This window comes from Macrotis lagotis, chromosome 7 (genome assembly GCF_037893015.1).
Source record: "Macrotis lagotis isolate mMagLag1 chromosome 7, bilby.v1.9.chrom.fasta, whole genome shotgun sequence".
Classification (NCBI taxonomy): Eukaryota; Metazoa; Chordata; class Mammalia; order Peramelemorphia; family Peramelidae; genus Macrotis; species Macrotis lagotis.
Window position 1 is genome coordinate 99,104,969 of NC_133664.1, and position 25,492 is coordinate 99,130,460.

Genomic DNA, 25,492 nt, shown 5'->3' on the forward strand with positions numbered 1-25,492 from the left:
AGAGAATAATGTACATATTAACAACAACATTTTGAGTTGATCAACCTTTGTGTTTTCAACTCTTCTCAGTAGTTCAGAGAGCTAGGAAAAACCTATTAGACTGGCTATGGATAATGCTATATCCATCCAAAAAACAAACAAAAAATCCCTTCAAAATCTGATGAACACTACATTCACTTTTTAAAAAATTATCGCTTATGCATGTATTTCCCTTAATCTAATTCTTCATACCGAAAATGATTTATCTGTAAACATGTTTAATACAAATGTATATGTACAATATTAACTTGATTATTGCCACTGAGGGAGGGTAGTGGGAAGGGGTGGTGGAAGAAAATTTTGTTACTTAAAAATATACATATGCATTTGGATGAATGTTGGAAATTTTCTTATAACATGTATTTGGAAGAATAAAATATCAATTAAGAATTAGCTTATATATGTAAAATACTTTGTAATCTTTAACCCAACATTTTTTATTGTTCAGTTAAGCTATGTCCAACTTCATTACTACATAAACCATATTGTTCATTGTGTTTTCTTGGTAAAGGTATTGGTAAAGATAAAGATTTTTTTCCATAACTAGATATATTTCAATTTTTATGTCATAACATTTCATGTATACCACTAAAGCAAATGGGCTCACCTTTGCTTAATTTTCACTACCGTATTATATGTTGCCCCCTTTTCTTAATATACATTTCATTGATAATATTTTTATAAGGGTCCTTTCAAGTTCTTTGTTGATAATATACCATAGCTGATCTGTATCTGATTCAAATCCACAGGATCTACCTAGCATTTGTAATATGTGCAACTTTAAATCTTCAAAAGCAGTGATAGCCTGTGCTTCACACAATATCATAATCAAAAATATTGGAATTTAAAAATGATTCTTGGTTTCAGAGAACACAGTGCCTTAAAAAAATCTCCATTGTGAACATCTTTATTAATTATGTAGTCAGTCTTGATACCAGTATGAATTCTGCTCATTTAAAACTTCTATTCACCAATCTGTCATCAAAAATTGAACAGGATAACTCAAATCACTCTTATAATAAAGTCAGTTGGTCAGCTCCCTAGAATTTCTTAGTATTCAGTTCACATCTACCATATGCTAGGTGCTATTGTTAACTGTTCTCTTTTGGATACTTGAAGATAACTATTATCTCATCCCCCAAGTCTACTTTTCAATATATACCATTTCCCCAATCTAACTTTATATAACATGATTTGAAACACCTCACCATTCTCATTACTTTATATGCTTAAAAAGTGTACAGAACTGATTAATATCCTTTCCTAAAATGTGACAGCCATAAGAAGTTGTGAAACTTTGATACTTTCAGGGAAATAAACTTTTCCCCACTATTAATATTTATATTTTATCATTTGATTTAATATAAATATACTTTAGAGATTCCTTTATAGTAATTTCAATATAGCTCAGTAAACTTTGAAACAATACAAATTTTCCTTTCAATGAATATAATTACACACATTCTTTATTTGTGAAAAAAAAGATTATTAAGTTGTTCAAAGAGATTGTGAAACATGTGAAGCATTTAAGCAGATTTAGAATTGGATAATCTTCCTCTCTCCTATAGAATAATATAAGATTCTTCTGTGGCAGTGATTCACCAGAACAGGTTCATTACAGAAGTGGCATAATCTAACACATAGTTTAAGAAAATAACTGGTATAGCCATTCACAAGATGGACTAGAGAAGAACCGAGGTAGGGAGAATCATTAGGAAGCTATGGTAATAATCTAGGCAAGAGGTGACGAAGTACTAAAACAAAGTGGTGACTAAAAGGAGAAATTATTGGAAAGACACTGGAAGTAGAAACAATGATATTTGTGGTGAATATGTGGAATGAAATAAAGTGAGGCATCATGAATAATATCAATGTTGTAAGTTTGGTTGATTATAAGCACAGAAGTTTAGAATTAAGAAATTCATAAGAAAGATGGGTCTGAGAGGCTGGATATAGAATTTTGTTTTGGTCATGTTCAGTTTGAGATGTCTATGGCCACCAAGTTGGAAAGGTTCAGTAGGAGGGTAATGCAGGACTGAGGTTTAGAGCAAGGATTAGGTTTGAGAGTCAAACCCATGGGACCTGAGGAAGTTTGCTATGATAGAGAGTATTCAGTGAGAGAGGGGGATGTGGCCCAGACAAATCTGCGTGTATAATCTCAAGTGATGTCATTCAATGATGAAGATCTAGCAATGAAGAATGAGATAAAATAATCAAACACAGAGAAGGAGGAGAAGGAATAAGAAGAAAACAAACACAAGGAAGAGAAGGAGGAGGAGGACGGTGATGATAATGAGGAAGAGGAGGAAGGAAAGAGAAGGCAAAGAAGGAGGAGGAAGAGAAGAAAGAGGTGGGAAAGGAAGGAGTAAGAAGAAGAGGAGGAGTAATGTCCAGTACAAAAGGGAGTTAAAATGTCAAATAATGAAGACAGATCAAGGTAAGGATTACACTTACAGATAGAAATGATAACTATGAAGACAAAAGTTTCACTTGAATGCAGAGTTAAAGCTTATGAAAAGTAGGAAATCCTGTGAGATTAGAATGATGAATGAATAAATTAAAAGGGTTTATTAATTGTTTATTTGTGTTTCAAGATATTGTAAGTAGGTTTGAAGGGAATGGAAGTATAATTACAATCTGTATATTTTCTCTTTTTTCACTGAAAGATGAAAAACTGTGGGACATAGGGAACTAGGCTTACTATCCTGGGTCAAGGGCAAACTGACCCACTGCTCTGTTGATAGGGAGACTGAAAGTTGAGTAACAACAAGGTAGGGGATACAAGTGAGGAAAGTTTGCCCAATCAGTTGTTGAGAGTGCCTAGCTATGATTATATGATAGCCTCACTCTAGGGTCCATATCCCTGTGGTAGAAGGTGAGTAAAAAGAGTGGAATGGTGAAACAATGAAAATAATGAGTGATCACGGAGACATGAATAGGCAGACATGGTTATGGGTGGAAGGGTGAAAAATGACTCAACCTCACATCCTCTGGTCGATAACAGTTTCCTTGAAGTTATTCCTTCATGTCCATTTAGAGTCATCAACCTAATAGCACTTATTGACCTCTTATGCTACCAGTCAAGTAAAATAAAGGTTTAATGCAGAGAGAGAATGCATAACAAGTATTCAATGATTCTGACATCCAATAATTATACTTCAAGGGCAATGTGGAAATGGTGACAAAGGCCAATCTGACATGTAAGCCTTCCCTGATTGCAAAATCTAATATTGTTAGAATAAAATCCACTGTCACTGTCTTAATATACTCTCTTCCATTGCAATGTAATACTGATGAGAGATTAGACTCCTTGTGCTGAAGAGATCATAAGGTTATTCATTATTTCCAAGTGTTGAGAAAATCATATAGCATTTTCAGTCTTTCAAGCAAAAGGAAGAATACAACAGGATTCTCTCTGAAGATGCTTCGTCAAAGCAATGTAATTTAGAGAAATCTGTGAACTCTTTAAAAAACACAAGGGAACATTTCTAAAGAAGACAGAAATGGCAATTTGGCCTGGGCACATTCTCAAATCCATTTTTTTAACATTTTTATGAACTATGATAGTTGAGATTAAAGCCTACAATTAACAAATGTCATGAACTAAAGCTTGGTTTTCTTTCTTTTTTTTTTTTTGTTAAGAAACCAATGTTTATTTTCCATCTGCATTTGTCCAACACTATTAGAGCATCTGGGTAAAACTTAGGACCACTCTGTGGTAGTTCCTACCCATTCAGTGGCCTGAGCAGTAGGAGCTGCAGACCAGTCCTCAGTAGCCGGCTGAGCACTCCAATCTTCAGTAGGGAACTGCTGAATGGGCACAGATGGCACCTGGACGCCCTCAGACCGATCAGCCACCTCTGGCTGAGCAGCAGTGAATTCTGGGGCAGGTGCAGTCCATTCACCCTGAAATTCCTCCTTTGTCACTGCCTTCTCAGCTGCAGCCTGCTCTTCCTTTTCAATCTCCTCTGGATCTCTGTAGAAGTAAAGATCAGGCATGACCTCCCATGGGTGCTCACGGGAGATGGTACCACACATCCACAGGACTTCTCGGGCCAGTATCCACCACATCAGACCCACTGAGTGAGCTCCCTTGTTGTTACATGGAATGGCAATGTCCACATAGCTAAGTGGGGCGTCTGTGTTGCACAGTGCAATGGTTGGAAGGTTAACATATGATGCTTCAGTCAAAGGCTGATGATCTGCACGAGGATCAGTGACCACCAAGAGGCGAGGCTCCCTGAAAGCTGCCTGGATCTGGTTAGTGAAGGTGCCCAGGGTGAAGCATCCAGCAATAGGTGTGGTGCCAGTGGCAGCAGCAAATTTCAGAACAGCTCTCTGGCCAGTGTTCCTGGATGAGATGACACTAACATCAGCTGAATTTTCAATGGCAACAATGGCACGAGCTGCCAGCAGAAGCTTTTCCCAAGTTCTCTTCAAATTAATGATATAGATGCCGTCACTCTTCCTTTTGTAGATATACTGTTCCATCTGAAGTCCAAATTGGTGCCACCCAAATGGGTGCCTGCAGCGGGGAATTTGAGGACATCCTCCTCCTTCATCTGTAAGACATCCAGGGCTCCGGACATTGTTAAAGTTTTCCTTGAAAGTTACAACGGAAACTGTGAACAACGCCATATGGACCCCTCTTCTGGGCAGCGCAGAAAGGCTTGGTTTTCTTTAAATCAGTATGTATCACAGAACTGCCTTCATTCTCCTTAATACTATGCAAAACAGTGATTTTATAATAAGTGTATTGAACTATGAATATAAATGGCCTAGACAAAAATAGATTTTTTATTACATGTATCATGTATAACTTAAGTAAGGGAGGTATACCATAGCCTAACAAAATGGTTCAACTAGCATGAGACTGAGAAGGTGGAAAAGTTTCTTACCTCACAAAATAACCTTGATCTCATTTTAAGCATCCAAGAGACAAGCTAAAATATTATCTTCAGCCACAATACTCAATCATTTAAATGAAAACCATAATTTTTAAACTGCCTTCATAAAAGGAATAATCAAACAGTACTTTCTCATTTCAAGCTATTCTGCATTATTGCCCTTTAACAAAATATTCCTCTATTTCTTTACTGCCACTGGATAAATTATAATGGGAAGAAGGGGAGGGGCGCTCAGGAGAGGGGTGGGGAGGGAAGAGTAAATAAATTAAATAACAGCATATAACTGACCTGATATGTAAAAGGCATAGACCTTGTATATGCAGCATACAGTCTATAGAAAATCAAGAAGAAAAAATTTTAAATGATCTAAAAAGAGAAAATATTAACACCTTGAATGAAGGTTAAAATAAATTTTGACCCAGGAATATTACCTAGCCCATCCACATGTGCAAAAATCAATATAATAAATGAATAAAGAGTTAGAGAAATAGAATATTAATGTTTTATCACAATTTCTATTTTATGTCAATCTACTTAATTATTATATGATTAAGAATCAAATCAACATTGCATACACATTATTTCTTAGCTTTCCTTTATTACCATAATTCCTACTATGAAGAGGCAATATCTTATTTTCACAACCACATTCAGCATGGTGCAACTGGAAAAATGTTGAACTGAATCAAGAAACCTGGGATCAGGTTTTAGCTGGGCTATTACTTATTAGCTCTGTAAAATTAGGTTTGATTCTCCAGCTTTCTTTGGTTTAGCTTACTAATAAATTAAATGGGATGGACTATGTATGTGGGTGCATACAGCTTTTTGTTGTTCTTTGTCCTTCATTTTCAAAAAGGACTAATGACAATATGAGTCACATCTTGACTAGTGTGCAAATTGGACTTAAGTGAGGCAGAGTTGTGTCATATTATCAGCCTCATTCTCTCTCTCTGAGTTATTTAAGTACAGTAGAAATAAAAAGAAAAAATTATTAAAAGAAGTTACATACAACACATAGGAAGGACAGGGAAAGAGAGAGAGAGAGAGAGAGAGAGAGAGAGAGAGAATAGCCAAGCAGTGTTGGCTGGACCACAGGTCAGAGAACTCTGTGGGATTAAAGTTGAGTAGAAGGACAACAGCCAAGAGTTCAGAATGTCCTGGTAGTCTTTGATACCTGGTCTAAACTGCTATAGTGCCTACTTCAGTCACTTCATGACTTTTGAAACAAATTATTCTCATATGCCCACTTCACCAGGGGAAATCTTTACATGTTTGGGATAGATATCTCTCTAACTTAACAAAAGATTTAAGACATGTTGCTTGCTCTTAACATACAGATAGGTACATATATAAATGGGCATGTGTGCATAGAAGTGAATATGTATATATATACATATATATAAATATAATTTTTGAACTAGACTGATAATTTTATTGGTAATACAAATTCCTAGTGAATAAATTCCCTCCACTTTGTAGCTGACTAATATGGCTCTAGAATAGAAAGTTTTTGAAAGTTTCCTGAAACTTGTCTATGGTAGCAAAATACAGCATATGAAAAAACAAAAATCTTAGTGGAGCATTTAGCTTCAATAATTTTGGAAGTATAAATGCTATTATAAATTTACAACAAATTTTAAAGGCTACATATTTAATATTTTGAAATACTATTTTTCAGCATAGTCAAAAAATCTTGCACCATGCCTGGTTTAATCAGCTTTTAAACTTTGTATAAACTTTCACCTGACATTGTTGAATGGCTGAAATCATTGCATTTTAATTCTAGTCAGAGTAGTCAAAGCAAGAAGTTTTAATGCATAAACAAAAGTGTGAACATAACCCTATAATAAAAAGTCTAATAGAGAAAGAACATATGACTGAGAGGGCTGATGAAGAGGACTACTCTACCCATTCATAGGTCTGAGAATGCCATTCAGTAACTTTCACATCAACACAAAAATGACAGATTGCTTTGTCTTAGTAAAACTAAAATTAAAAATTATAATTCAAAATTAATTTAAAAAATCAACATAAAAGAAATTTAAATAAAATTTCAAATTATTTTAGGAGTAAAATTAAAGCCTTCATAACAATTTAAAATGATAGCAAGACTTTTTTGAACATAGCATATAAAATATTATTGATATTACCAGTTCCCAGTGAATAATTATTATTTTATTTCATATCATATTATTAATATATCATTATTCATTATTATATCATATAATTATTTTAATGTTATTATAGATAAATACATCATATATTATTTACCATAAAACAAAGGCTATATTAGTATATCATGTAAACCAAAAAATGCACTGATATTCCCCTCCCACTGTACATGTATATTACATATATATTCCAATATAATTCCCTCATTTTACAGATGAGAAATTGTGAAGAAGGAAACTTTCTGGATATTACTTAGTAGCAAAAAGGAATTCAAGGCTAAGTTTTTCCAATCTGTTGCTATTTTTCTTCTGTCACATGGCTCATACATAAGCCCTAAAAGTAAAGTTTGTCTGCTTTGCATGCCTCTCTAATGTTTGCACTCGCTTAAACACACTGTCACACACAGTAGTGGAAAAAATCACTGCATTTGGAGTCAGAAGACCAGCAATTGGATTTCTTCTTCCTCCTTGCTATCATGAAATTCTAAACCAGCCATTTTTCCTCTCTGGGATCACAGTTTTCATAACTATAAGAGAGTTAGAGTGGATAACCTCTAAGATCCCTTCTAGCTCTATAGCTATTCTAAAATAACTATTACTATTTACCAGAAAGAAGTTTTTTTCTCTTTCTTTCCTTCTTTTTCTTTCTTTGTTTCTTCCTTCCTTCCTTTGTTTCTTCCTCCCTTTCCTCCCCTTCCTCCCCCCTCTTCTCCTTCCATCTTTCTTTTTTTCCTTCTTTCATTTCCTTCCCCTTCCCTTTTTTCTTCCTTCCTTTCTAACTGTAAACAAGACATTTTTACTTGCTTCACCTCATGCTATTTTACCTGACTTTTTCCCTATTTTCAAACAGTGTATCTGTCACCCTTGGGGTCCCTATTTTTAGGAATTTCTTTTTTTTTTTTTTTTTTTAGTTTTTTTTTGCAAGGCAATGGGGGTTAAGTGGCTTGCCCAAGGCCACACAGCTAGGTAATTATTAAGTGTCTGAGGTCAGATTTGAACTCAGGTACTTCTGACTCCAGGGCCGGTGCTCTATTCACTGTGCCACCTAGCTGCCCCTGAAGTAATTTCTCACAAGAGATAAGCACATTAAACACAGGAATTCTTCTTGTGTTCTGATGAGGGATTTGAGTCCCGAAGGCAGTTAGCTGGAAATCGAGGTTATAGCCTGTATATACATAGACACAAAGTTGGAGCACACTCAAAGATTTACACTAATGGAGTTGTGCTGTGGAGAATCCCAAATGGTGAACACAGAGTTGGAGCCTGTATACAATAAAATAATCAGAAACTAATATTTCTCATGATTTAAAAGTTTAGTCAAAGGAATAACTCTTTCAATGCAGGGAACATAAATTATATAAAGCTGTTATCTCTTCTATGACCTGTAAGTTACTCTAGGGAATTAAAAAGGAAATAAAACCAATTAAGGAAAAAGGGAAAGCTAGGACAGAAAGATGCTATAACAATATAGGACAAAAGAAAGAAAAGGAATTAAAGATAGAAAAATAGAATAGAAAGATAATATTTGATATAATTCAAAGAACTCCAGTGTTTCAGTAAAGGAATAGGGATTTGATTTTTAGCTGAACTGTTTTATATTTTATTTATTATAACTGAGAATTTTCTTACCTTTAATAAAGGTAGAATGATATAGATCAGTGGTGTCAAACTCAAAAACACAAGGACTAGTTATATGACTTAGAAAAGTGCATACCAAGATTATCTTTGTTTTACTGAATTTCCATACATTTTGTTAAATAGTTCTCATGTATGTTTTAATCCCCTTGGGTCATTCTCATTTTGCTAGCCTTGTGTTTTACACATTTAATGATCTGATTATTAATTAAATAAATGATAATTTAGATGATTTCTATGCCCTTTTCCAGGTCTACATTCTATTATTATTATTTTAATAATGTGTATATGAGTAAGGGGAGCTATAAGGGGAATATATACTCCAACAGCCTTCTAGAATGTTAATTTTCATTCTTACCAAAATACCTCCTGAAAATTTTCCCTTATATGATTTCCTCTAACTTACTCCTTCATTTAACTCCGCTTCTTTAAACTTTTCTTTTGTTTTATAGTCCACTTAAGTCTTCACCTTCCATTTTATGCTTCTTGAATAGAAACCGAGGCAGATACTAAAAATAATTGGTCACGAACGATAAGTAATGACAAATTAGTATGTCTTTAAGGTCAGAGAAATTTTTAAATATTAAAAATATTAAATATCTATGAAGAGTTTTGGTTTCTTGGATTTCAAAGACTCTTCTGTATGAATAGAAAAAACAGTAGGCCAAGGAATTGAAGAACATTTCTAGCACATTAAATGGATTCCAGGGCTTAAGACACAGGAGAGCACGAATAATAGTCTGACTGGATGGATAGTCATGAATGAGCTGTGGTCTATATTATCACAGGTATGGAGAAAAACAGCCTTTCTGTTGCAATGTGCCATGGGATTGAATGGCCTCGTTCTATTGTTGAATGAATATGCAAAACTTAATTGAACTACCTAAGTATCCTGATATAGGTAGAATATACAAAACCCTAATGCGAATGGTGCAATGAATATTGCACATGCCCTCACAATGTTGCATATAAACTGCTGCTATGGACATTCCAGTCCAATTAACTAATAAAGAATATCCAATTTTTAAACTCAACTATCATGGAATATTGATAATTGCCTATGTATTCTAGAAAAACCCATGTAAATGGAGGCTAGAAAGCTGCATTTATTACCAGTGGGGAAACATTCTAAGCATGCAAATAAATTTCTTTGCTTTCAGTATGATTACTCACTTTATTTGTCTTCCAGATTTGTGTACCAGCTGATCAGGGAAATGTTCTGAGGGTGATGTGATATATTTAATGGGGGAAAGATTACTTATTACTGAGGAAATAAAAGAATGCTTCTTGAAGAGATGGCTTATGAAGTGGACCGTGAAGGACAGGGAAAGGGAATGGATTTGTAATTTCACTGAGGAAATTCTGGTTAGCACATTCTAAGTGACTACTGTCCTTAAGGCCCATTCCTCTTTTTTTTTTTAAAGCTGAGTCACATGAGCAGGACATGAGAACTTGAATCCAGTTCTTCCTGACTCCAAGGCCAACTCATTGTTCTCTATTCCAAAATGGGATGCTTTCAAAAGGTAGAGGTGCTTAGAGTAAGGTAAGGGGAACTGGTCTGTTAAAACACAGGAAAAAAAGCAAGATAAGATCATTAGAGAGGGAAGATGGAGTAATTCAGGCTTACCGTATATTTATCATGTGTTTGATACAAAGCAATACTAATAAATGCTTATTGATAATGTAAAGAAGAATAATATGTAATAAATCAGGAGTTGAAGGTTGAAGTCAGGGTTCAGGGAGTCTAAAATGAAAGAGATTTCAATTAAACTCCTAAGAAATAATGAGTCAAAGAAGGTTTTTGAAAAAAGCAAAGTTATTCGTCATTCTCACAGTAGTGAGAATAGATTAGTAAACAGAAAGGAAGAAGACAAGTATATCATTGGAAGATTTTTGCAACCCAGTGTGATGGAAGTCAAAGTAGTAAGCAAAGTAGGGATGTGAAAAAATATCTAAATGTTGATTGGATAGGACTAATAACTTGAAAAACAATCCTATTGCTTTTGCCACTCCATTGTCCCAAGGCCACAGTCAGCTATGGAACCCTTTCAATTTGTTATTATAACCAATAATTATTATGGAAAGAGACATAGACCATTTAGCCTAACTTCCTCATCTTAGATAAGGAAATTGGAGTTAAGAGACATTAAGTAACTTGACCAAACTAGTTTGTTGAGTTAGTGGCAGAGGAAACTCTAGAACCCAGTTCTCTTTACTCCCAGGTCTGTGTTGATTTTACTACATGCTAACATAGTATTTGTTAATATTTGCAGTCTTTCATGGAGATATGCATTGATGGGGTAATGGCTCATTGAATTCCATTATAGATGATCAAATATCCTCATTTATCATATGCTGAAATATCATGTAGAGTCAAATGTGAGATTTCTGTTTGACTTTTCCAAGTGTTTCCTGGAAATCCATATGCTCTATGGGATAAAAGTCTTTCTGGATTTGAATTCAGGAAGAATCCATATTAAAATTCTATCTCAGAAACTAATGGACTTGGACAAATGATATATTATCTTTCTGACTCAATTTCTTCTTATTCCAAATTACAATGAAAATGGCATTTCCCTCAGATTGTCATAGAATTAAAAAGATTATACACATTTATATCTTTATCTGTACATATATACATATATTACTACCTATTATCATTATTGATAATAATAACAGCAATGATAATAATTTGTGGTTATGTCTGTGCCCCTAATGCGTGAATTACTAAAAGACAGAGGCAGAACATTTTTACAATTCTTGTAACTCTCAGACCTTTTGCAGAGAATCATGGCAAATGTCCTCTTGGTTCAGTTGTCAATTTGATACAAACTCCAGTTGGGGGATACCAATGGACCGGTCTAGTTGCTGCTGGCTGCCAATGTCCTTAAGAGGTCCAAACCAGAAGGTACCAGTACTTAATTATATCACTCCTTTGTGTTTACTTGTCTCCTCTGATAGAACAGAAGCTCCTTAAGTGCAGAAATAGTTAGCTCTTTATCCATGAATCACTAATAAGACACATAAGGGTACTTAATATTTTTTGGGTTGATTTCTATTATGCTTATCAAAAGGTCACAGGGAGAGTTCATAGCATACTGGCCACTAATTATTTGGAATCCTGCAAATTTGTACCAATTTGAATGTGCTTTTGATTCTGGTAATGAAAGCTAACATCATCAGCAAGAAGTCTTCACTCAGTTTTTGGATGGGGCTCAGATAAAGTATAATCTGAGCACACAGAACAGTTCTAATCTGAGAGTATTTCTCAGGATTTATTGCATTGTTATCTAAACTTCTTATTATCAGCATCAGTATCACCATCACTTCCTAAGTGATACAAATCCCCACAATGTTTGACTACATTATGGCATTATGCTAATTAGAGGGGCTATTCATTAATTGACTAGTTAATGAGTGTGCTCTATCAAAGAAAGGACCCTGAGAAAACAAGATATAATGTGAGATATATGGAGATTTAGAGTGGGGCAAGAAAGAGAAAAATGTATCATCTGGAAAACAAAGATCTTCCATAGGGTAGATCAGTTAGAATGGTGGAATGTGAATATTTGGGAAGTGTATTGTTTGTCCTTCATTTCAAAGAGGGCAAATGACATCATGGATGTTGTCTTAATTCCTGGTTGAATTGGATTTAAGTGAGGCATAGTAGCACAAAGTCACCAGCCTCACTCTCTCTCTTCCAGAATCATCAAGTCCAGGGAAGACAAAGGTCAAAGTGACTAGTTACAACCTGGGCAATAGTAAGTGACCTTTGATCACTGACCAAGCTCTAAGCATTTCATAGAAGCTGCTTCAATTGCTGTCATGCATATTGGAACAAATTGTTCTCATTCATCCAATTCCACTAGGGAAAATTAAGGTAAATGCCTCCCTGGCTCACTGACAAGTATAAGAACTATTAGTTACCCTTAAGCTTCTTTATCCCATTGGCCAGCATGGTTCTCTGGAATATGGTCACTGTAAACTCTACAGTTTTTGGAGATACAGGGAAGAACTATGTGGAAGATGGAATGCTGAAAGTGAATGAACAGTCCTAAAAAGTGTTCAACAAGCCCTCATACCAAATGTGCTAGTCCTGAAATACTCCATAAATCCTGAAAGGTATTGAGTAAAAAGGTGGGGCTAATATTACAAAGAATCCATTTAGGGTAGAGGAACAAGAAAGGTATCTTGCTCCCTCCCTCCTCCCCCAAATGCCTATCCCAGTTGTCTCTATTATACTTAGCAAAAGGAAGAGAGTATTGGTTTTGAATAAATATTCAATCTATTTGCTTAGGGGAAAAAGACTGTTATTTCTCTTCCTGATCCCATGTCAGCTGGGATTGTCCAGCTATCACTAATGCCAACCCATATCATAAAGAGAAGGAAGAGACAACTGAAAGTAGAGAAAAAATATAGAGAAGCTGAGATTTGAGGCATGTTACTTATATGGGGGAAAATTGCACAAGAACAATTTTCAGTGTTCTCAGGATATAAAATAAAGATTTAATGCACGGTTCCTACTCTAATTAGTCTGGTTGATATATTCTTTTCCTTTATCATTATCATTATCATTATAGTATGACTAATTAATTGACAGGCATGCATTAAGTATTTGTTATGTGTCAAGATTCTTGCTGGTTCCTTTACTCAATAAGGAGATAAAAAGCTTGTGGCATGCATTAGGACCAGAATTAAATCCTTAGAGATGGGGCAGCTAGGTGGCATAGTGGATAAAGCACCGGCCCCGGAGTCAGGAGGACCTGGGTTCAAATCCAGTCTCAGACACTTAATAATTACCTAGCTGTGTGGCCTTGGGCAAGCCACTTAACCCCATTTGCCTCGCAAAAAGCCTAAAAAAAAATCTTTAGAGACTGCTAGTGTACTGGCTAGACTCAGGGAAGACTCAAGTTGAATCTTGCCTCTATCATATAAAAGTTGTGTTTGCACACGCAAGAAAATTCACCTTTATCCAGTTTCTGCATCTATAAAATGGGAATAACAATACTTTTATCACTGAACTCATGAGGTTGTTTGTGAGGATCAAATGAGAAAGTCTATGTCACGGGTTTTGTAAACTTGAGAGCACTCTACAAAATGTCAATAAATAAATTATTGATGTTACCTTGGCACTTGAAATCTAAAGCACATGAAAACATTCAACTTACACGTTTCTCTATGCAGCTGTTGTTGCTCTAAGTAAGTGTTGACTGGCTCAATTTATCTGAAATACCAAGAACTTATCAAAGCAAAAATTAAATAATTACTTTGAATTCCTCTTTAGAGTAAGGTTCTATGAGATGCTGTTGGGCATATCCAAAGGTTTAAAGCATACTTTCTTGTGATGGCAATAAAAATACATAGTTCAGGATATAGGAATATACAAAAGTAAAATTATATATAATAGATATAGGAGTAGTGATGAAAGTGATTTTGAATATCATTCAGGCCCATCCTCTCATGTTGTAGATGAAGAAACTGTAGTTGGAGAAGTTGTGACTTGATCTAGTACACAGAGGCAGTATTAGATGTGAGATGTGAACCTAAGCCCCATGACTCTAGAGTCAAGTCTTTACCTTTTACCTATGCCAGTGGACCAGTTCTCTAATACAAAGGAAATATGGAATAGCTTTTGGAAAGTTAATCTCTTAAATAAAACTCTTAAGAGTTCAAGACAGAACAGAAGAACTCTCATAAGGCAGTACATGGCAAATTGCTAAATGAATGGGACTGATGAGGACAGAGAAAAAGAAGACTGCAAATGTAAGGGAAAATTCTAAAAACAAGATACTCTAAGCTGGGACTTGAAAGAAAAGAATTTGGCTAACAAAGGTAGAGATAACACTGATATATTATGAAAAATGAAAACATGAGCAGAAAGAAGGACAGGAAAGCAACAATTTGGGAAACAGTAATTCTGTTCAATATTAGCAATGAACCTAGAGACCATAAGTATAGCTATAGAGCTGGAATAGACTTCAGAGTTCATATATTCCAGCAGTCTCATTTTTAAAGATAAGGAAACCGAGACCCATAGGCAAATTTTGAATATTAACACTTTCTTCATATTTGTGGTTTTTGAGAACTTTTAATTGTGTTCAACCCTTTATAATCCTATTTGGGGTTTTCTAGGCAGAGATATTGCAATAGTTAGTCATTTCCTTTTCTAGCTCATTTTATAAATGAGGAAACTGAGGGGAACAAGGTTAAATGACTGGTCTCAAGTGTTTAGGGTTATATTTGAACCCATGAAGATAAATTTTCCTGATTCCAATGCAGTACTACCACTGTACTACCTAGCTGTCTCCAAATTATAAATACTATTACTACTACTACTACTACTACTACTACTACTACTACTACTACTACTACTACTACTACTACTACTATTATTATTACCCACCACCACCACCACTACCACTACTAATATACTGGAGTCAAGAAGACCCCAATTCACCTCAGAGAGGCAGGCAGACTCTCTTGCTTATGGAATAGTGGACAAATCACAACCTTTTTGTGACTAAGCTTCCTCATCTTTAAAAAGCACTTAAAGGTAATTTACTAGGTCAACCTCTCTTTCCCTTATCCCAAATTATTTTAAATATATAATATAGGTAAAATATTATATTTTGGGACAAGATAAGAACAGTGGAAGAAAAGAACTGTGATGATCTCTTTTTTTCTTTTAAATATTGTAACAAAGAAAGCATATGTGAATACTATTAAAGCAGATAAATTACCTTCATTTACAATATTATCAATGATACTAAATAAAATAACTCAAAGGGATAAAAAATTTTGTTTAAAACCTCTTGAACTCTAATGCATGCAAAGTAGTTTTAATTAGAGAAAGATGAGGACTTCTGAACTGATTCTGAAGAGTAGTTTGAGAACTTTAGAGGTCAACATCACAGTTCCTTAATTATAAATAATTCCACTTCAAAACTTGTAGTTTTCCTTCCTTTGCTTAATAAATTTAAATTTTTTTCAGTCATGATTATTCCACAAATAGATGGAAAGAATCCATGCTTCTGTCATACAAGAGTTAATAGTGGATATACTTTCTGGTTTGATGGATATGGAGCTAAAAAAAAAAAACCAAAACAATTTTAGAGGTGGAAGGGCTTCCTCAGTGGTCAACCAGTGTAGCATACCTGAACAAGAAACCTTTCTCTGACATGCCCCTGAAGTAGCCTTCTATGTCATACTTAAAAGGTGCTTGTGATGTGTGTGTATATGTGTGTATATGTGCATGTGTGAATATTGTGAAGTTTGTGTGTGTGTGTATGTGTGTGTGTGTGTGTGTGTGTGTGTGTGTGTGTGTGTGTATGTTCATGGGTGAACAATACTGCTAGTGGCATACTATCTCCCAAGGCAGTCTATTTCACCGTTGAATAGGTTTAAAGTTTAGAACATTTTTCCCTCTTTTGTCTAAACTAAATAATCTCTCTCTCTCTCTCTCTCTCTCTCTCTCTCTCTCTCTCTCTCTCTCCCTCTCTCACACACACTCTCACACACACACACACACACACACACTCACTCACTTTTAACTTTCTACTCACTGCTCCTCATTTTACCCTCTGCAGCATTATAGAATGTCTATAACATTCTACTAAAGTCTCTTCCTCAGGATAAATAAACAGCCTAGGATCCTTCAGCAAATTCTTGAAAGACATGGATTTGAGGTCCTTCCTCATTCTTGTCACCTTCTTGTAGGCAAATTTATTTATGAATGTCCTTCATAATATGTGACACCCAACACTAAATACAGTCCTATGTAAGTAGTCTTAACAGAAGGGAATGCAGTGGTATCATCACTTTGTTAGATATGAATCTTGACTTGCTTAATTATTACAGACATAATCTTGGGCAGCTCATTGGAATTTCTGAGACCTCACTTTTCCCATCTATAAAATGAGAAGGATAAGCAATTTTCTCTTTAAGCCTTCTTTCGGTCTTAGAAGCTATAGAGAATAGATCTTCAATCTCAAAGCAAATCTTCAGTCTTTAAACATGGCTCTGTATCCCTGTGTGACTCTTTCTCTCCAACTCTGGGAACTCCTCTTCTCTGGTATATTATGGCTTAGAGGAAGACCTTAGTCAAGAGGTATCTATGTTTGAACCTAGTTTTAGGATTGAAACCTGATTTTAGGACTCTAGAAGATGGTAAAGCTCTTTGACTCCTGGGTCCTTGCTATATTCCTGGACTAAAAGATATTGCAAGGACTAGATAAGAACTCTGTTCACATATCTTTTGGTGATACTTGGCCCAAAGTTCTGTCCAAAAGTGTTACAGGCTCATACCCACTAACCTGGAAGCAGTTAGTTGAAATGGACCTATAACCAGAGGCAGGGCTTGAACCCGGGTCTACCTGACTTTCAGACCAGCTCTCTGTCTACTATACCACACTGTCCAACCATCAACTATTATTCTAAAAATGAAGTTAAATTCCGTGGATCCCCAGAGGTGGGAAAATAATGAGGAAAAGAGCAAACTCTGACTCCACAATTGGGGGTCATCTTGTCACTCTAATCTTAAGACAAAAATCCTTTCAAGTCATATAAGGGAAGAAGAAAAACTGAAGAGTGGGACACTGATAAATGGAGAAGGCAAATGGCCAGTCAGAAAACCTAAGAATAAAAGAGACAGGTAGGAGCTAAAGAAGAAATGGCAGAGATTGAGTATCACAAATACAGGATTAAAAGGGCTTTTATCAGTCCTTAAGTATAACCTGTACCAAACTATTAATTATATCTTTAAAATGATACATTGCTCTATTCATAGCCTTTGCTATACTCTTTTCTAGTTTTTCCTAGCAGTGTTTGTCATATATTGAGATTTTGTTCCAAAATCTTGGATCTTTGGGTTTATCATATACAAGATTAATATAATCTGTATATAATTTAGATTTTAAAAAAGAAAAGTAAGGTAAATATAGCTTTGAACTCTTTTGCTGTTCTAATATATATATATATATATAAAATATGTATGTGTGTGTGTATAAATATAATGCCCATTTTATTTGAATTTAGCTAAGTTTAGAAGAAAAAAAATTTAGAGTAATTTATAATTTTTTTCCCCAAATGAACAAGATCAAGTCATTTTTCTTCACTAAGCCTCTATATGTAAAACAAAGGAGATTTGAATTTGTTTTTAATTATTTATATAGTATTTTCCCCCAATTACATATAAAATTATTTTTACAATTCCTTTTTTTTAATTTAATTAGGGGCAGCTAGGTGGCACAGTAGATAGAGCACTGGCCTTGGAGTCAGAAGTACCTGAGTTCAAATCCAGCCTCAGACACTTAATAATTACCTAGCCGTGTGGCCTTGGGCAAGCCACTTAACCCCAATGCCTTGAAAAATCTAAAAAAAAAATTAATTAATTTTTATTCCGAATTTAAGAAATAAGACAAGCACTTCTATAGCATAAAAACATGATTATCTAAGAAACTGAAAATTTATTATATACAATTTTCCATTCCTTTTAAATACATAGTGAAGCTATCTTGTTAACTTTTTTCCCTTTCCTCCCCATCCCTGTCCTAGAGTAATACCATTAGACAAATATAATATTTATGAGCATATGCATGTTCTATATATCCTTCTTTCAGTTCTTTGCCTGCATATAGAATCTTCCTTCATATGTCCTTTGTGGTTAATATAGGTATTTATAATAGTCAAAATGATTTATTCAATGCTCTTAAAATAATATTTTTGTTACTATATACAGCTTTCTCCTGGTTCTGCTCATTTCACTCATTATTTCATGCAAGTCTCTTCATGTCTTTCTAAGATAATTGAGCTGATCATTTTTTATGATATAGTAGAATACCATCACAATCATATACCACAACTTGTTCAGCCATTTCCCAATGGATAGGCATGTTCTTAATTTCTAATTCTTTCCTACCAGAAAAGAATTGGTATAAATATTTAGGTAGTCATTCTACTGAGGGAGGCCATGAAAAGCTCACACATCTTTTTTTTTCTTTTTTAAAGAAATGGGCTTAAGTGACTTGCCCAAGATCACACAACTAAAAAGCATTAGGTGTCTGAGGTCTACTCAGGTTCTCCTGACTCCAGGGACAATGTTCTGTCCACTGTACCAACTAGCTGCCTGCCCCCCTCCACCTTCCTTGAAGCTACAACTGTACCACATATTCTACTACTGAGACTATCCCAATCTACCTGGATTCCCTGGTTCTTTCTGAAATCACCAGATTTCATAGACAGCGTCACTTACCTCAAATTATCATAAAATGGTAGAAGCAGAAGGGTTAATGGAAATAGTTTTAGTCAAACTAAGAGACTTTATAGATAAGACAATCCTAGTCCAAAGGGATTGTTACTAGTTTAGAGTCTAATAATGACTAAGAGGCAAGCTTTGAAGTCAAGGCTCTTCAATACCAGGGCAGGGTTTATTCTACTAAAAAATTGATGGAAGCTTTTTAACCATCATAAAAAGGCAAGGTTGTATTCTGTTTGGAAAAGTAGCACTAAACTGGAGGAATAATTAGGTCCTTTGGGTCAGCTTCAGGCTAAAGATAATCAACAGATTGATCTCTTAACTATTATGTTATTCTCCTTTACATTTAGATAAAACAGGGCAATATTGAAAGTAAGTTAGGGATTATTTGTCACTATTTTATAAAGTGATTTCCTTCCAACTCATCCAGATAGCCTAAATAAATAAATAAATAATATCAAATGCTATGAAGACAAAACTGAGGCTGAGAGAAAATGGGTGGACTGGACTTGCTCAAATGGCAAGTAGCTATTAGAATTAGAATGTAAATCTAAGCCTTCCAGTTTAAAAACATATATTCTTTCCACCCTCTATGTCACATGGTCTCTAAATAATATGTCTAATTGATTTGGTAACTTCTCAGTTGTTTGCCAGATTATTATTATCATGATTTTTGTGTCTAGGAAGCCATATTTATATTTTTGGATGCAGTTACATAGATCTCTAGAATGAAGACCAAGTTTCAGCATAGGTACCATAGGTACCCCTTTGCCTAATGAAATTTAGGAGTAACAATTTGAATGATTAAAAGTTACTGTTGCAAAATTATAAAATTATACTTAGGTCATGAAATGATATTATATATGTTTAAACACCTTTTTGAAGTTTCTGCTTAAAATGATAAAATTTGTGGAGTTATTAGTCCATATTTTTCATTTAGCTGTGAAAAGAGACAAAAATAGTTCCAAAGAATTCTTCATGAGAAGTCAGGTAAATAACATCCACATTTGAGTGAATTCTATAGTTCAATTGATACATAGTAGAGGGGACAATTATGTTCTTTTCCATGCTTATTTTTAATCTTCAATTAAAGATTACAGTTCACCTTTTAAAAAGAAAAATTCATTTTATATGGAAGGGCAGCCCATACGCTGTGAATATGTTCATCAAAATTAACTTGTTTCTGTATTTATAAGATACAATAACCATACTCATAGGAGTCACTAGGAGATAACTACTCGTTCTCTCCATTTTCTTTGATTCTAATCTACCTAGACTGACTTCACCCTTGAATTCCTCCAATATCCCAGCCAAATTGTATTATCCCTTTTTCCTGGCTTACTTTCATGGCTGGAATGATCTCCCTTTAAACCTTGGCCTCTTAATATCCCTCACTAACTTAGGAACACTCTTTCCATTGCTGCCTCTAATAGGAAGCCTTTCCTATTTCACCCTCATGAGTTAGTTTTCTTCCCCACCTACAAAAATTACTTTGTATAAACTAAATATCTATTTGTGTAAAATCATATGTTACCTAGGATAATGCAAGCTCTTTAAGAGTGGGGACAGTTTTGTTTCTTTTATCTCTAGAAACCAGTACCCCTCAGGTATTAACTTCTTGTTAAATTATACAGTTGCAGGAAAAAGGAGGTGAGGAGGAGAAAGGAAAGAATTTTGAAATACAATCCTTTTTCTCAATTTTTAACGTCTTTCCTGCTAAAACATCATGCCTGACATGGGTGTGTCTAAGAGGTCAAGAATTTTATAATATACAGATAGTATATTATTTTAGGAAAATATTCACATAACTAGCCATTTCTTAATATCCTAAACATAGTTTATTATCCCCCTTGTTAGACATTAAAGATAAACAAGTTACTCAATAAACATTTATTAAATGCCTATTATGTACATTTTAATTCAGAAAAAAGTAGAAACGCTCAATAGAGTGAAGCATTAGAATCAAGAGGGATAAAGAATATACAAAATGGGATATTTTAAGCTGGTACTTAAAGGAATTTTGGAAAAGCAAGAAGAAGAAATGGGCATTCCAGTCATGGGGGTCCATCAGTTTGTTTGGAAGGTAGGTGGGGTGGAGAGGGCTTGTGAAAATTATACCTATGGTTTTGTTTAACGAATAGCAAGGGGGTGATAGGGGTGATATTGAGGAGTAGATTACAGAGTTAAATTATTACTTTGACAGCTGAATGGAGGATAATTTGAAGTTGGATCACTAGGAGGGTGGGAGCAAAAGCAGTTAGCAGGTTATTGCAATAGTCCTTGTATAAGACTCTGAATCATGGTGGTGGTAATGTCAGGTATGGAGGCAGTGGAATGATGAGAGAGAGTGAGGAATGAGCTAAGCAAATCATCATCATAACTAAGTGCTGTGGATTGGAGTCAGATCTTTCAAATCAGATTTTTTACAAACCATTTACTATGTACTAAATCACTTTAATATTAATATTTGGTACTTAATCTAGGAAAAACGGATCCTCATTTTTCTTATCTGTGCAAATACCAGTAGATAGGTAGTGCAGTGAATAAGTTATATGGGCTTGGAGTCAAGAAAATCAGTATTCAAATCTAGCTTCAACCACCTAATAATTTTGTTACACTGAGCAAGTAACTTGATTTCAGTCATCCTCAGTTCCTTCATCAATAAAATGAAAGAATTGACTAGATTGGTCTCTAGCTCAAAACTCCATAAGCCATTAACAAGTTCAAGGGGAAATTGAATGCAGTTCTTGATTCTTAACTTGATTTCTTAGTTATGATTCTTCCCTGGAAACTCCCCGTTATTCTACAATGTTATACTTCTGTTACTATTTCTTTTTCAATACATTCTCAATTTCTGTTGGGCGGCATTTAGGTGGCCCAATAAATACACTGCCAGATCTGGAGTCAGGAAAATTTGAATTCAAATCCAGTGTCATATACTTACTAGCTGTGTGACCTGGGCAAGTCATTTAACAAGCTTGCCACAGTTTCCTCCTTTGTAAAATGCACTGGAAAAGAAAATGGCATACCACTCCAGTATCATTGCCAAGAAAATTCCAAATGGGATTCAAAGAAAACTTAATTGTTACTTTAATAAATTTTTCTTTAATGCAATTTTAAGATAGAAATTTATATTCTTGTTTATATTCCATTTATTCATGCAACAAGCTGATTACAAATTAACTATACACAACCATAGTTAGTAAATCCCCCAAACATATTGTCAGGGCATAATATCTTGCCCACAGTAGCAGCAGAATATTGGCTGTCATTGGTACATTATGAAGATAAATTATTGAACCAAGAAAATCATGAGATGAATTGTAATACATCACTTGCATTTCTATCCCTCCAGGCAATCTGACACTGTCAGTAAATGAATGTGAACACAACTTAGTTTTCATTTCCCACAGTAATGCTGTCAGTGTTGACAACTGTAACCATCATAAGGGAAGAAGTGGTCTAGTCCCAGGGAACCCATGGGACCAACTTCTATTATGCATTCTGCTTTCATCCATGGCATCTGTGCTTCATTTACTTGTTTTGTCATTTGTCCACAGTATTTGAAAACGCAATTTCTTTTAAAATACAACTGCTTACGTAAAAAGTGTGTTGGTACAAGAAATCAGACATAGGCATTAATACTATTATCTTTTTCAAGAGGAGAACAATACAGTTTTTTGATTTTCATGATCATAAAATCATGCTTCTTTCACTCTATGATCTAAAAGGAAGTTATTCCTGCAATAATAACTTGTAACACCCAGATTGATGATCTCAAAAACTGCTAGAACTTTTATGCCATCATACAAATCATTATTTATCTAAAATAAGCAGCACTTTATACCAAAAAAAGTTGTTTAAAAGAAAAATAAACTTGCAGATTTCATTCACAAATCAGATAATTGGATTATTACAGCTGAAACATATCTTATAGATCTTTTAGTTTGTTTTCTGAATTTTATAAACAAAAAGAAAACTAAGGTTAGGAAAGGTTATGGGGCTTAATAAATAAAACAGAAATTTTAAGCAGGTGATCTGGGGATTTGAAACCAGATCTTTTGAGTCCCAAGTTTACTTCTCTTTGAGAAGAGTGCATGTCTATACCACTATCTCTATGTATGAGCAGTACATTTGACATTGCTGTATACTCTCTCAACTCTATTTTTTTTCATAAAATTGATTTTTTCCTGCTTTACTCACTACATGTCTGCTTGTCAAAATCAATCATCTCCATTGATGTCACAAGCTCTAATCTTGAGTCTCCCAGTGCTCTGTCTTTGGTACTCTTCTCTTTTTTTACTTTTTTGCTTTCTTACCTGCTGGTCTAATTATTCTGCATGGGTATCGTTATTGTTTCAAACTCAGTATTTCTAAAACTAAATTTATTATTTTCCTCCCTCCCTCACCCATCACCCACTTATTTTTCAAATTTTGCCTTTACTATTGAGTGCACTCCCATATTCCTAGATGCCTTGGTCAATGACTTCAGTATCACTCTAAACTCCTTACTCATACTCACTTTTCATATTCAATTCATTATAAAATCATGTTGTTTCTACCTCATGCTTAGATATGCCTGGATCATAGGAAATGCTTAATAAAGACTTGTTGACTTATTAACTTCTACCTTAGAAGCATCTCTACTTTATGTCACCACCTTATCACTTATATGTCAAAACTTTAGGTCCCATGCCTTCATTAGCTCTTGCCAAAACTGATATAGTGGCCTTATAATCCATCTCCCTGCATTGAATCTCACTATCAGTTGATCCTCCATTCAGTACAAATTGTTTCATTCTCCTTCCTCATTTTGCCATTCAGTGGCTTCCTCTTACTTTTAGCATCAGATTAAAGTCCCATTTTTGACATTTACATTTTTATAGTTCCCATCCTAACTTCCCAAGATTTTTATATCTTATTCCTCCACACACTCCATCTACTTTCACCTTCTCCCCACATTCTACTTATCTACTTCACTGGTGTATTCGAAGTCTTTTGAACAAAATACATCACTTTATAAACTTATATTTTTTATGTTGGTTTCCCATAATGCCTGGGATATTCTGTGTCTTCACTTTCACCTCCTGGTTTCTTTGGCTTCTTTCAAGACTCAGTTCAAATTCCAACTTTTGAGGGAGATCTTCCAGGTTCCCTCAACTCTTAATGATTTCTCCATCTATGCTCTCTTCCTATATAGTCTTTATATTTTATCTATATTTACATATTTTCATATTGCTATCCTCCTCCATTATAATTTATACCCCTTGAAAGCTGGGATTTCAAAATTTCATATATATTTTTAATTTTTTTGCCTTTCTTTGTATTGCCAGAACATAATAATTGGCATAGAGTATATGCTTATTAAATCTTGCTAATTCAAATATATGTAGTACTATGCAAAAGCTGAAATGTTTGGAAACTTTGAATCAATCAAGTTTATATAGATCCTATAGTATAAGATCATAGGTATTTGTACTTAATTCAATTCAACAAGTACCTATTAAGAATCTACTTTGTGTCAGAAACTATAGAAGGTGCTAGAGATATAAAGATAAATTATTATTATTTTATTAAGTTCAGGTGCTGGGGACACAAAGGAAGGCAAAAATAATACCTGTCCTCAAGGACCTTAATTCAATTCTTAAAGGTAATTCCCTATAAACCATCCACTCATTTGTGTATCTGTTTATTCCTAGGCATAAATATAAATATATTGTGGAGAGGAAAAGGGAGAAAAAGGGAAGGAATTCTGAAAGGGGAAGCCACTAATAGTTGTAGCAACAAGGAAAAGGAAAGGAGCCTACATTCCATTTTTTGTTTTTTATTACCCATGTTCTGATTTTCCTTTCTTTTTAGTTCTTTAAATTCCCAGTGTAAGTTTTATTAACCAGCTGTGATTAGATGAAGTAGTCTTTAAGTTCGCTTTAAGAAATAAATATGACTGATCTATAGATTAGTGATAATAGTATTTATATACATATTTGTGACTGACTAAATGAACACCTCCCTGTCCCCACAAAATACAAACACTACCTGTTCTAATATTGTGAACTTTTTGTTTTCCATACATGTGAGGGACTCTACTTCAATATATTAATTTATAATCACTATATTTTTCAGGTTTCCTGAGAGAGGACTAGTATTGTTTCTGATTTCTCAGTCATACATGAGAAAATCTATGAAAAAAGTCTATGTATATGTGTATGCACATGCATGCACACAATGACATATATACATGCATACATATATGCATATATATGGATATATATAATGATTTTAATGTACCCTTTAATTAATCTTGTAAGGGATAATTAAGTGGAATAGCACTGCTTTCTATGGGGTATAGAAAGTTTAATCACCCAAGGTTGTAAGAGGCATGATCTATACATGGAGTCTAAAGAGACCTAGGCCAGTGAAACCCTATCTCTCAGTCCTGGACATTTTCTCCCACAATTTAGCATACCTGGAAAACTCTCCTTCCTTTC

At 34.5% G+C, this 25,492-nt stretch overlaps 1 protein-coding gene and 1 pseudogene across 1 annotated transcript in view; both read right to left on the reverse strand.

Annotated features, from left to right (window-relative positions):
* CNTNAP2 (contactin associated protein 2) overlaps positions 1-25,492 on the reverse strand; it is a 2,968,630-nt gene that overhangs the window by 1,561,320 nt on the left and 1,381,818 nt on the right. The gene's annotated exons all lie outside the window — the stretch shown is intronic.
* On the reverse strand, positions 3,717-4,628 carry LOC141492797 (small ribosomal subunit protein uS2 pseudogene; annotated as a pseudogene).